Below are 14,835 nucleotides of genomic sequence, written 5' to 3' on the forward strand. Positions count from 1 at the left end.
GAACATACCTGAGTCCGCCTCCTGTCCTGGGGGACAGCTGCCACAATCCCGGTCACTGCCTGGGAGTGGTTCCTGGCATTTGTAGTTAAGCCCCTCCCACTGAAGGGTAAGCCCGAATCTCTCCTATTGTCCATTGGACTAACTAACCCCGCTCGCTGCCCCTACACCGGCTGTGAGAGTTACACCGCCGTTTAAAGGTAAAGGTGGAACTACAGTGCAAGGCCTTAGCCCCTGGTATATTTATATTAAGGATTTCCGATTTAGAAATATTTACTTGGAGAAAGATGAAAATGTTTAATTTCCGCTCATACCACTGGAATGGAAATCCTAGGAGAAGTGACACCTAATAGAAGGTCATCCGTAAACATGGACATCTTATGCATTTACCTATTGAAATCCCTGAGATGGAAGGATTAAGCTTTAATTGCATTGAGCAGGGTCTCCATAACCAAGATGTAAAAAAAGGAGAATGTGACGACTGTCACAAGGTGGCGCTAGACACTACTCGTATGCAGTAAATGGAGAGGTAGTCAGACAGGCCGAGATTATAAACCAGGATGGCACAACACTACATGGGGGGCAGACAGAAACAAGGTCAGAATACAAGCCGACGATCAGGGTTCCAGGAGAGTACATGCAAAATACAGGGAGCAGGCGGGGACGTGGTCAGGAGGAAGTCTGAGGTCAGAAGTCAGGAAGTCTCAACAGAATTAGGGGGGGGACAGGCAGAGACGAGTAAACAACAGTCTGGAGTTGAGAGACCAAGATCTGAACACTGAGCACCACGGGTGCCAACAGCACAACTAAAACCAGGAAGTCCAACTTGCGGCATCCTGAGCTAATAGGGTGGCATGGTGGCTCAGTGGTTAGCACTACAGTCTTGCAGCGCTGGGGTCCTGGGTTCAAATCCCACCAAGGACACCATCTGCAAGGAGTTTGCGTGGGTTTCCTCCGGGTTCTCCGGTTTCCTCCCACACTCCAAAAACATACAGATAGGAAACTTAGATTGTGAGCCCCAATGGGGACAGTGCTGCCATTGTATGTAAAGCGCTGTGGAATTAATAGTGTTATATAAATGAATAAAATTATTATAAATATTATATATAACGCTAATCACCGGGAACGAGAAGCATCTGCGAGAGCACCTCCCAGGACCAGCGTGGAACCCAGTGCTGTGAAACAACCAGCAGAGCGTTCATCCTGCAAAACGCTCTGCACCATAAGCAACATATACCAGCTCTGTAGGAGAGCATAGCAGAACAATACAGACTGTTCTGCACATAGGAATGGTGACAGAGACAACACTGATGCAGCATGCCGTTATGTATATTGGATCTAGAAAGACTATCCTTGTCCTTGACCTGAAAATCAGTGTTTTATCTGCAGGAGATTATCACTACAAATTTAGGTATCTTGTGCCTACCAGTCCAATGCCACCCCCAGCACTAATTAGCAGCTTCCTATTGATATACAGTGTGCACAGAAAGCCACCAATCAGTGGTGTGGGCGGAGTTATACATAGGCCCATTTTCATGTTTTGCTTCAGGAGGTCAACCCATAGATATAGACAAGATTCTGCGACGGTAGAAAACCACAATACATTTTAGGAATGGAGAATGGGCAAGAAGACGTCTTCAGGGTGGACGGTGGCGCGGTCGCCATATGGAGGAGCAGTCTCGCTTTGTTTACCTGTTTAGAAGCTCTCTTTATCCACGGAAATAATAGAAGGCGGAATGTGCGGATAATGGGACTTTCCTGCCTACGATTTGTTTGATTTGCTGGCAGGGAGATCAGACGCGAGGAAGGGATGTGGGATTTGTAGTCACACAGCGAGGCAAGTCCCTTTTTATCATTTGGAGGTGACTTCTTTTTTTCAGAGAGAACACATCCAAGAGGGGATTAAGGTCTAATGCGAAAAATAATAGCGGACATTGAGGAATATGCGGCACGGACAACATGTGCCGAAGCTGCGGACTATATCTGTACTCTGCAGGGTTATAGGAAAAGCATTTAAAGAGAAACTCCGATACTGCATGGAAATGCCCCAACTGACTCATAACTCTGTTACTGGGCTGCTTGCTACATTTTGTTTTATAAAATCACAGTTTTATCAGCAGGAGATGCTGCCAATTAGTTCTCAATATTCATTACCTATGTAAAACAATGCCCTCACCACTCATTGGCAGCTTTCTGCCTATGCACAGTGTAAACAGAAAGCTGCCAATCAGTGGTGTGAAATATATATATATATATATATACATATATATGAGAATCGGGTTTTAGCCGCGCTAAGAAACCACTGTTGCCAGGATGTAGTTTATATTAAAAATCTCTTTCTTTATTACAGCATCCAACGCGTTTCAGAGACATAAGCCGTCTCCTTCTTCAGGGAAAAAGAAAAGGTATTCTCTTTTTCCCTGAAGAAGGAGACGGCTTATGTCTCTGAAACGCGTTGGATGCTATAATAAAGAAAGAGATTTTTAATATAAACTACATCCTGGCAACAGTGGTTTCTTAGCACGGCTAAAACCCGATTCTCATATATATATATATATATATATATATATATTTTTCACTAAGTCTTCACGGGGCTGCTGCTGGAACCACGCGGACACTCATATGCTTTACAAGGGGTTGTGACTGGCACAACCGCTCCAGGTGAGTGTATCTTTCTACATTCTTACACGGTTAATACCGGGTAAAACCCTATTTGCGCCTTTGTTTCCCCCCCTTTTCAGCAACAATCAGTGGTGTGGGCAGGATTAAATAGAGATCAGCATTCTGTTTTATCAGCTGGAGTGGCTGCTGTTTAACTCTCAATCTTCATTACTTCTGTATAACCCCTGCCCCCACCACTGATTGGCAGCTTTCTATTTACACAGAAAGTTGCCAATCAGTGGTATGGGTGGGGTTATATATAGCATTCAGTTTTATCAGGAGGAGTTGCTGCCACTTATTTCTCAATATTCATTACCTATGTATAACCCCACTCTCACCACTTAGTAGAAGCTTTCTGCCTATGCACAGTGTAAATAGAAGCTGCCAATCAATGGTGTGGGCAGGATTATATAGAGCTTAGCATTCAGTTTTATCAGCAGTAGTTGCTGTCATTAGTTCTCAATATTCATTACCTATGTATAACTCGACCCACACCACTGATTGGTAGCTTTATGCCTATGCACAGTATAAATAGAAAGCTGCAAATCAATGGTGTGGGTGGGGTTTTATAGAGCTCAACATTAAATTTTCTCAGCAGAAGATGCTGCCATTTAGTTCTCAATATTGATTACCTATGTATAACCCTGCCCAAACCACTGATTGGCAGCTTTTTGGCTATGCACAGTATAAATACAAAGCTGAAACAGTGGTGTGGGTGGGGTTTTATAGAGCTCAGCATTCAGTTTTATCAGCAGGAGATGCTGCCATTTAGTTCTCAATATTCATTACCTATGTATAACCCCATCTTCACCACTCATTGGCAGCTTTCTGCCTATGCAGAGTGTAAATAAAACGTTGCCAAACAGTGGTGTGGGTGGGGTTACATAGAGCTCAGTATTCGGTTTCATCAGCAGGAGATGCTGCCATTTAATTCTCAATATTCATATCCTACGCATAACCTCGCCCTCACCGCTCAATGGCAGCTTTCTGCCTATGTAGTGTAAACACAAAGCTGCCAAACTGGTGTTGATAGGGTTATATAGCAGGTTATATTCAGCATTTAGAGAACTGATACAGTACATTTGCAGCAGAGAAAACTGATTTTTATCAAAACTACAGCAAGCAACCCAGTAAGTAATACATCACTGGAATCAGGGTCTCTGCCCCTACATCATGACTATAAAAAAAAACAAACCTGGAGAAATAATCTCTTTCATTAGCAGTAACATGGTTTACACCTAGGTGACAACAAGCTGCAACAGACTGACCAATGCGAGGAATTAGGGCAGTCGCTGAGTCTTCTTAGCCATAAGAAGCCCTCAGCCCCTAGTACAGGTATATTATAACAGCGGTATACAGTATATGATAAAAGAGAGTACACCTCTAACATTTTTGTAAATATTTTATAACCTTTTCATGGGACCACACTGCAGATCTGACCCTGTGATACAATGTACAGTGTCAGTGCGCAGCTTATATAACAGTGTAAATTTGGTACCTTCTCAATAACTCAACATACGGCCAGTAATGTCTAAGCAGCTGGCAACAAAAGTGAGTACACCCCTAAGTGAAAATGGCCAAATTGGGCCTAATTATTCCTCCTTGTTATCATATGTCTCAGTGTTACAAGGTCTCAGGTGTGAATAGGGAGCAGGAGTGTTACATTTGGTGTTATCTCTCACACACACTCTCTCATACTGGGCACTGGAAGGTCAACATGGCTCCTCATGGCAAATAATTCTCAGAGGATCTGAAAAAAAAAGAATTGTTCCTCTACTTAAAGATGGCCGAGGATATAAGAAGATTTTCACCAGCCTGAACCTGAGCGGCAGCACAGTGGCCAAGACCATACAGAGGTATAACAAGACAGGATCCACTCAGAACAGGGCTCGCCATGGCCGACCACAGAAGCCGAGTGCACGTGTTCAGCATCATATCCAGAGGTTGTCTTTTCAAAATAGACATATGAGTGCTGCCAGCATTGCTGCAGAGGTTACAGGGGTGGGGGATCCACTTGTCAGTGCTCAGACCATACACCGCACTTTACATCATGTTAGTCTGCATGACTGTCGTCCCAGAAAGAAGCCTCTTCTAAAGATGACTCACAAGAAAGCTCCCTGCACACTAAGGACATGCATTACTGGAGCCATGTCCTGTGGTCTGATGTGATATGATCAGACCATGTCCCTTTATGGTCAGACACAGCCATTACACAGTACACAGCAGGGACACATATATAAGATTATCTCCGCGCAGGAACATTATTTTTAAACACATCCAATTGTGGAAATTATTATTATTCCAAGATCTATTGATTAAAAGTAACTTTGTGGGAAAAGCCCTTTAAGCATGCTCACTGTATGCAGCTTGGGTCAGTCTACCTATTGTAAAGCGTTAGGTATAGTAATCCAGGTCTATCACCATTGTAGAACCAAGGCTGCTAACTCAGGGCCCCATGGATCTTCTTCCCCAATGGTAGGGGACCCAGCGTTAGCGCCACGCACTCAAAATGTATTTACTTTATAGGTTTCTAAGTAAAGCATAATTGGTTTAGAAGAAGTAACGTCTGCAGTCGTCCGGAACATTGTAATTAATTCTGTATTTCCTTGAGCTTGCAGGAATCCTCTGTGAGCTTATCCCGTACAGTACGTCACGGTGATACATACATTTGCGGTACGTGTGATCTTCTTGAAAAACTATACTTCTTGCTTTGACAAAACTCGGTCAGACAGAGCAAAACGGCCTTGCTGCAGACACACAGTAAGCAGATTTACAATAGGCAGATTATGTGTGTGGGAGGCCGTGTCTCCATAAATTGATATATATCATTATCTATAGAATCTGCTGAGGATTGGAGTCCTTCAAGATCACATACATGTAAGCAACTGCTTTGATGGAAGCCCCTTCCTTTATACCCCCATATATAGAAAGACCACCTACTACCTTACGGACAGTATAGACGGAAGAGTAGTCAGGAAAGCCGGGTTCTGGTAACAGGAGGACACGTATGATCATAAGGGGTAAACAGGTGCATAGTCAGGTCACAATCCGAAGGTCAGAATACCAGGAAAGCATGTAGTGATACAGGTAGAAAACAGAGATGTAGTCAAGTAACAGTCCGAGGTCAAAGACAGGAACAGGGAGCGGTCAGAGTGTAGTCAAATAACAGTCCGGGGTCAGAAAGCCGAAATCGGAACACTAACAGACACACAAGCCAACAGCACAACTGTAGAACCAGAAAATACAACTGGCAAAGTTCTGGGCGAGCATGTTCAGTAAAGAAGCCTGAGCAATTACCAGGAAGATGGAACACGTGAGTAATTGGCACCTCCCAGATCCAACGTGGAATCCTGCCTTGTAAATCAAGCAGTCAGTTAGGTATCTAAGGAAAGCACCGCAGAGCATCTCCTGAGGCAAGATGTTCTGCACAGAGGAATAGTTGTTGCTGCCAGGTCTATAAGCGCAGCAGAGCATCTCCAGGTCTGTAAAGATACTCTGCACAGATCCTTAGTCAGAAAAGCCAGGTTCTGGTAACAGGAGGACACGTATGATCATAAGGGGTAAACAGGAGCATAGTCAGGTCACAATCTGAGGGTCAGAATACCAGGAGAGCGCGTAGTGATACAGGGAGAAAACAGAGACGTGGTCAAGTAACGGTCCAAGGTCAAAGACAGGAACAGGGAGTGGGCAGAGAGTAGACAAATAACAGTCCGTTGCCAGAAAACCAAGATCAGAACACTAACAGACACAAGAGCAAATAGCAACACTGCAGAACCAGAAAATACAACTGGCAAGGTTCTGGGTGAGCATGCTCAGTAAAGAAGCCTGAGCAATTACCACGAAGGTGGAACACCTGAGTAATCGGCACCTCCCAGATCCAACGTGGAATCCTGCCTTGTAAATCAAGCAGTCAGTTAGGTATCTAAGGAAAGCACCGCAGAGCATCTCCTGAGGCAAGATGTTCTGCACAGAGGAATAGTTGTTGCTGCCAGGTCTATAAGTGCAGCAGAGCATCTCCAGGTCTGTAAGATACTCTGCACAGAGCCATAGTCAGAAAAGCCAGGTTCTGGTAACAGGAGGACACGTATGATCATAAGGGGTAAACAGGAGCATAGTCAGGTCACAATCTGAGGGTCAGAATACCAGGAAAGCGCGTAGTGATACAGGGAGAAAACAGAGACGTGGTCAAGTAACGGTCCAAGGTCAAACAGAGACGTGGTCAAAAATGGTCTGAGGTCAAGACAGGAACAGGGAGCGGGCAGAGAGTAGACAAATAACAGTCCGTTGTCAGAAAACCAAGATCGGAACACTAACAAACACACGAGCCAACAGCACAACTGTAGAACCAGAAAATACAACTGGCAAGGTTCTGGGCGATCATGCTCAGTAAAGAAGCCTGAGCAATTACCAGGAAGATAAAACACCTGAGTAATCAGCACCAACGTGGGATCCTGCCTAAACCAAGCTGCCAGTTAGGTATCTAAGGAAGGCCCCGCAGAGCATCTTCTAAGGCAAGATGTTCACAGAGGAATAGTGTTACTGCCAGGTCTGTAAGCACAGCAGAGCATCTCCAAGTCTGTAAGATGCTCTGCACAGAGCAATCGTGACACCACCATAAGCCGTCCATACATCCTAGATAGCTGTGGGATATTATTCTTTCTGACTCCTCGGTATACACATATGATTGGGTGCATGGGTTCTCATTGGGTTTTTTAACAGTTATTTCTGCTATCAGAGAACTTTTTGAAAATTCCGGTTAATCTCTTTAAGATCTGCCAAAACCCATTAAACATCAAAAATATAGCGATGGAAGCCAACCAAGCGGAACTTAAGGAGAAGACATGCTGGAGACTCATTCATTACAATTAATGCTTGTTTGCACGTTCCAGATTAACAGTTTAATTGGGGAGTTGTATACTGAGTTCTGGAATTGCTCAGAGTTTATAAACTATGTTCAGGAAGTCGTGCAAAAACAAAAGCTTACAGTAGTTTATATAGATGAAATACTCAAAGGAAACACTAAAAGGAAGAGTAAACAAGAAAACAGGGAAATACTACAAGGAGCTGTGTATAACATGAGCTCAGACAGACAGAGGTCTAGTGATTCAACTCATAGATATGGAGAATTACAGCTAAATATGTCACAATGTGACAGGAGAAAAGCAAGGGACAGGGACTACTATGCTGTCCCTCATGCTAGGGGTCTCTAAGCTATACCTAACCTCAGGTTACCCCTAGTGGTGTAGATGCCTGAGTCCTGTGCCTGGCTATACTCCTGACCACAACTAATCTGATTTCCCTCTCCCACCAGGGAAGGAAGGGGCAGGAGTGAGATGGAAACACAGATTAAGACAGACAGGAGAAAATCAAAACTCTGTAACAAACAATGAGAAACTCAGGAGAAAAGCAAGAGGAGGAAGGTAGCAACAATAACGACAACAAGGGTTAACGCCACAACAGTAAACAGCAGCAGTACTACAACAATCAGTTAGTCTGGATCATAAAACCTCACCACACCAGCTAATATAAACTATAGCCGCCATAGAAAGAAGGATCTAGCTAGCATATATAGGAGGGGAGCTGATGTGATTGGCTCCCCCACAACATGTGATCAAAGAAGCCTCACAAGCTGGCCAGCAGAGATTAATTCCTGATTGCCTGCCTGTGAATTACCAATCTGTTGGTCGATGCCCGAGTCAGCCTGCACTGACTACAGACAACACAGAAGTTATCAGGAACCGTGAGAACCGACAGCTGTGACCTCAGGTGAATGCACTGACATCACTGCTCGCACAGCGGCAGCTCCATTAGTTGGTCCCACAGCCGCAGTGATTGGTCACGTTTTTTATTTTGACCTCAGGATGTAGCAGAGCCGGGATCATCATGGGACGTTGTGGGGTGGATTACGTCAGGGGTGTACTGGGGGTTAATAAATTGGAGAAAGAGGGTGTTTTGGTTCTTTAATAAAGGATTTTTCTCTGTGTTTTGTGTTTATTTCTTTTTACATACACAATAGAATTTATTAAGGCATCGGAGCGTGTACAGTTTTGTTTTTGTTTTGCATCTGCGCACGCACCCCTGCCACTCATAAACTTCACTGCAGTGTCTTCCATAAAATGGCGCCGGAGATCACGGTACGCGCATGCGCTGGACTCTGGTGCCATTTTAATGAAGACATAATTAATGTGGAACTGTGCTTGCGCCGCCAACGGCAGCAATGGCGGCGTTGTGAGATATTTAAATAAAGAAAAGGGGGCATGCAATATAAGACTCAGGAGGAGGAATAAACACTGAGGACCCAAAAAACAAAGGCTCATGCAAATGTAAATGCTGCTGGATGGAGGCCATAAGAGACCTGACAGGTTCCCTTTAAATTGCTATCCAGTGCATTGACACGCCCCAGTGCACTTCCACCCTTATTTGCATTTGCCTTTGATGCTAGATTTTTCATGACTGGCACATCGGATCTCATTAAAAATTGTATCATTTTCTTTGGGGGAAAATCGCCTATAAAAGAAAAAATGTAGGTCCCTTTATGGTATACATGCTGGTCTAAGCCATTGGGAGTTAGTAATAAAGTATGCTCTGGTGCAGAGAGGTGCCTGGTGCAGCGTTTGCTTTGGACCAGTCACGGTTCCTCTGTGCAGACCATTTTGGACACAGGTGATGCTCTGCTGTACCTACCTGAATTATGAAGTCAACAGTGACATTATTCCTCTGTGCAGAGCATTTCGCACACAGGTGATGCTCTGCCGCGCCTTCCTGAACTACAGAGCCGTGACATGTTTCCTTTTGGGCAGAGCATCTTGCATATTAGCTGACAGGTTGTTTGACAGCTCAGGATTCCATGCAAGTAGGTTCTGGGAGGTGCTGATAACTCCGGCGTTCCACCTTTCTGGTAATTGCTCTGTTTCATTACTGAGCATGCTCTCCCAGAACTTCGCCAGTTGTACTCTCTGGTTCTGCAGTTGTGCTCTTGGCTTGTGTTTACGCTTGTTCTGATCTAAAGGCTGCTTTACACCTTGCAATTTCACATATTATCTCGTATGCGATGTGACCCGCCTCCATCGTATGTGTGGCACTTTCAATGTGTTGCCCGTGTCGCACAAACGATTAATTCCCGTCACACGTACTTACCCTTCCATACGACCTCGCTGTGGGCAGCGGACATCCTCCTCCTGGAGTGGGAGGGAAGTTTGGCGTCACAGCGACGTCACACGGCAGCCGGCCAATAGAAGCGGAGGGGCGGAGATGAGTGGGACGTAAACATCCCGCCCACCTCCTTCCGTCCACATTGCCAGCGGGAGCTGCGGGACGCAGGTAAGCTGAGTTCATTGTTCCCGGGGTGTCACACACAGCGATGTGTGCTACCTCGGGAACATTGAACTACCGGACGTTCAATTTTTAGAAATTGAACGACGTGCATGCGATCAACGTTTTTACGTACAATCGCAATCGCACATAGGTTTCACACGCTACAATATCCCTAACGATGCCGGATGTGCATCACTTACGACGTGACCCCGCCGACACATCGTTAGATATATTATAGCGTGTAAAGCCCGCTTAAGTTTCTTGACCCCGGACCATTCATTGACTCCTCTCTGCCCGCTCCCTGTTCTTGTCGTTACCTCCTGGCTTCTGACCTCGTGCCGTTACCTAACCACGTCTCTGTCTACTCCATGAATCTAATAAGTACTCTCCTGGAATTCTGACCCTCGGCCTGTGACTGTGTTTCTGCTTACTTCCTGTGTCCTGACGTGTCCTCCTGTTACCTGACCTCGGCTTGTCTGACTACCCTTCCATCTATACTATCCATAAGTAGTGCCTAGCATCACAGGGCTCTGCTGTAATAATCTAGTCACGCTACTCAACAAAAAGTTCCAACAAGTGAGGAGGAGAAAAGCGATAGCACAGAGGGGGAAGGAGCGTCTTGGACCTGGACGGTGTTGATCTGTTTGTCATCCCTTAGCTGTGTGATGAAGAAGTGGGATGCGCTGCGGCTTCCTCTTCCCCTATTCCCATGGTGTAAAATACTCTGGGCCATTTGCAATACACGACTTCCTCTTTTTTGCCTTTGGTTGATAAAGACAATTTGTCCCAGTCTCCTTGTGAGACGAGACGCTACCTTTCACATCACTGTCTGAGCCTCAGATGACTCATCTGCAAATAAGGGGATGATAAACCCGCGCGTAAAACCGAGATCAGACGTTACTCAGAGGTGTTATTCCAGAACATTCAAAGCCAAAACTTTTCACAAAATGCCTTGCCCTTATATTCCTGTATCAAGTGCAGAACATTACCAAACCCAAGCTGCACCCCACCGGTCATACCCAACTCCTGCAACCTTCTCCCTCTTAGGGGTACTTTGCATGCTGCAACATCGCTAGCCAATGCAAGCGATGCCGAGCGCGATAGTCCCCGCCCCCGTCGCACATGCGATATCTTGTGATTGCTGCCGTAACGAACATTATCGCTACGGCAGCTTCACATGCACTCACCTGCCCTGCGACATCGCTCTGGCCGGCGACCTGCCTCCTTACTAAGGGGGCGGGTCGTGCAGCGTCACAGCGACGTCACTAAGCGGCCGGCCAATAGAAGCGGAGGGGCGGAGATGAGCGGGATGTAACATCCCGCCCACCTCCTTCCTTCCGCATAGCCGGTGGACGGCGGGCGCAGGTAAGGAGATGTTTGTCGTTCCTGCGGCTTTACACACAGCGATGTGTGGAGCTGCAGGAACGAGGAACAACATCGTAACTGCGGACGCACCGACATTATGAAAATAAACGATATGACACAGATCAGCGATTTTTGACTTTCACGCTCGTTCATCTTCTCTCCTCGGCTTTACACGTTGCGACGTCGTTACTGGCGCCGGATGTGCGTCACTTTCGATTTGACCCCGACGATATCGCAACGTGCAAAGTACCCCTTAGTTTTTGACATTTCCATTATCATTTTTGGGATTCGGTGAGGACTCCGGACCATGGGAGGTTGGGATTACCATTGTAGAACATAGCAATACGATGCAAGATCACACCAAAAAGTTGATGTATCTAGACCCTAATACAAAGTAATGATGGCTGACCCCTGTCCTATGAGCTGCATGCACTTTACATATGAAATGATGACGTTAACTGCAAACTGTCATTTTAACAAACTTTGCATAAATAAATAATAGCACTGAATAAAATACTTTGTAATGTATTTTAATAGAGAATTTCTCCACTTATAAACCACTTCTTCCCCCCATCTCCTGACTTCCATCTCTCTGGCTAAGTAGAGAGAAGGGGTAATAGGACATTATTTTCTAGTAAGTGTTTCATCTCACCCCCAGAATTGGATTAAAAAGTGCACTGCTTGATACCGCTCTATAATGTCCTCCGGGTGTGTCACACTTGACAGACAGTCCTGTAGTGTCCGGATGTAGAAGTTCGCAGTGTTTGGCTACATAAGCTGCTCTCTAACTTTCCCTTTTTCCTTTCTTGGGGTTTATCCCTTTCTCTTTAGGACCCTGCGGATTTCTTCACCTTTTCAGCTGTTAATCTTCAGCACTTCCCTTGGTGTCTTTATGTGCCGCCCCTGCAGCAGTCGGACTGCTCGGATCCGGGGTTTGCTGTGGCTCGAGGGTCCCCGGACCCGGGGCTCAGCGTCCACTCAATTAAAAGGGGGGCGGGAATATTTACAAGGGATAGTTCGTGACGCCACCCGTGGTTCGGGGTAAAGGGAGTACCACCGCTGCCGATGGGAGTACCCGGGGGAGATGGAGTGGGACAGCCAGATGGTGATCCCTCCACGGGTAGGGGAGGCCCCGGGACTCTGGAGGATGGTGGTGGATGGTGTTGTACAGGCTATACGGGCTGGCAGGACGCAGGGAGGGTAGTGTACTCACTCAGGTCCTCTGGATGTTGATGCAACCAATAAGAAGACTCTGAGACAGAAGTAAACTAAGTCTCTGGGTATCACTGCGGCTTTAGGGAGCCCGTTCAGGTGTCCGTACCCACTAGTATTGCTTAGTGGTCCAGAGCCTGCCTCCATGCACAATTGTGTAGATTTTCCTAGGTGACCCGTCGGCCTGAAGCTGTCGGGGTCCCGCTCCCTTTATTTAGTGGAGCAATGCTCTCGATGGCTTACACTTGGGATCTTTGCAGGCTGCATAAGCTGGAAAGCCCTATCCCCCTCGTTGTGTTGGTGCCTTCGATCTCTGACCTCTTGGGGAAAGTTCATAAAGACACTATCCTCCACAGGTTAATTATCAGGTTGCGTGAAGCTACTCCCTGATCTAGGGTCCTGTACCCCACTGTGCTTGGTACCGGTCCAGTTACTGGACTTTCCGGTGCTGACCGTTCTCCAAAAGTAAGTCAGTACACCCTTTTCCAATACCCTGCGACCGGGTCTCCAACTCCTCTGGTCCCAAACCACCATCTGCGACCCAACCAAGGTCACGCAGGGAGCTACAACTCCCTCAGCTCCTCACTCTTTGGGAGCTACTACTGAACTGACTTCCTTCCCTCCCACCAGTCTGCCTGACCCCTAGGTGGGTGGCTCTTTTCCAGCTAGACCACCCACTGGTGTGCCTGACAGGGTTTGGTGGGAAGTGTGGTTAGGATATGAGTGCTGATGGGAGCAAAACCAAAGGTTAGGACCCCAGAACCATGGAGGGTGGGTTCTGCACTATGAGAAACGAAAATGCAGTGCCCTGTGACACCCTGATAGAGTCAGGGGTGTCACATTTATATACCCTCATTCCCCCTTACTCTGTGCTGGTGATAGGTCTAATACCCTCAACAAGTCTTCAGTGTAAGCAGGCGGCTTGTATTCATCTGGAGAACAAGCAAAGCGCTTTGCTTGGTTACCCAATATTTACCTAAATTACTAGCATACGCCGCTTTCACGCTGCCAGTGCTGGCACTCATAGCCAGAGTACACATCAGGTAACTAAGCAAAGCACTTTGCTTGGTTACCCGATATTTATCTTGGTTACTAGCGTACGCCGCTCTCACGCTACTAGTGCCGGCTCCCTGCACTCGTAGCCAGAGTACACATCGGGTAACTAAGCAAAGCGCTTCGCTTAGTAACCCAATGTGTATCCTGGCTACGAGTGCAGGGAGCCAGCGCTAAGCAGTGTGCGCTGGTAACCAGGGTAAATATCGGGTAACCAAGCAAAGCATTTTGCTTAGTTACCCAATATTTGCTTGGTTAGCAAGCGCAGCATCGTTTCCACGAGTCACTGCTGGCTGGTGGCTGGTCACTGGTCGCTGGTGAGATCTGCCTGATTGACAGCTCACCAGTGACCATGTAGCGATGCACCAGTGATCCTGACCAGGTCAGATCGCTGGTGGGATCACTGGAGTGTCGCTAAGTGTGACGGTACCCTTACTTTCTCATATGTGTTTTCCCAGTGTGTTCTTAAGAGCTTAGTGAGGTTGACTAAGCGCTCATCCTATCCGTTCTCTGCCTAGAGCCTATTTCAGGGTCAGCCAGGGTCAAGTATCCGGCTCGGCGCATAGGTGCAAAACCTATCTAGGGTGGTGAGGGACCCTAGAGGCCAGCAGTAGGTTTGGTCAGGGGTCACTATCTCCCCCTTCCCTAGACCCAGGGTTCCCCTTCCCTTTCGCCGTTCGCTTGGTACTTCCTTATACCTATCATGTTACCTCCATGCTGCTGCTGAACATGTGCTACATAAAGACAGGAGAACAGAAACAGTGCATGTCTGTGTGTGCTGTGTATGGGAGACATCACAGCAGCAGGTTTCCACCCGCCAGCTCAGAGATGACTGAAAAGTATAGTAAAAAACACTGGATACAAGTCATATTGACACATTGAAATTTTTTACAAACTTCGCCGACTGTCATGGCGGCATCAGGATTCTGACACTCTGCCCGATAAGTTCACTGACATCTGTGATCAATGCAGGCAGACTCTAGACATCGACTTGCAGAGTGCTAGTTCATAGCAAGCGGCTAGTAAGAGTTAATCTCTGCTAATCTGCTTGTTAGTCTCCTTTTATCACATGTTTTGGGGGAGTCAATTACATCTTCTCCCCTCCTATATATGCTGGCTAGATCCTTCTACCTATGCCAGCTATAGTTTATCTTAGCTGGTCTGGTGAGGTATTGTGATCATGACTATCTGGTGATTCTGGTACTTGTTGCTTAGTGCAGCTGTAGAGTTAAC

Source organism: Anomaloglossus baeobatrachus, chromosome 3 (genome assembly GCF_048569485.1).
Source record: "Anomaloglossus baeobatrachus isolate aAnoBae1 chromosome 3, aAnoBae1.hap1, whole genome shotgun sequence".
Classification (NCBI taxonomy): Eukaryota; Metazoa; Chordata; class Amphibia; order Anura; family Aromobatidae; genus Anomaloglossus; species Anomaloglossus baeobatrachus.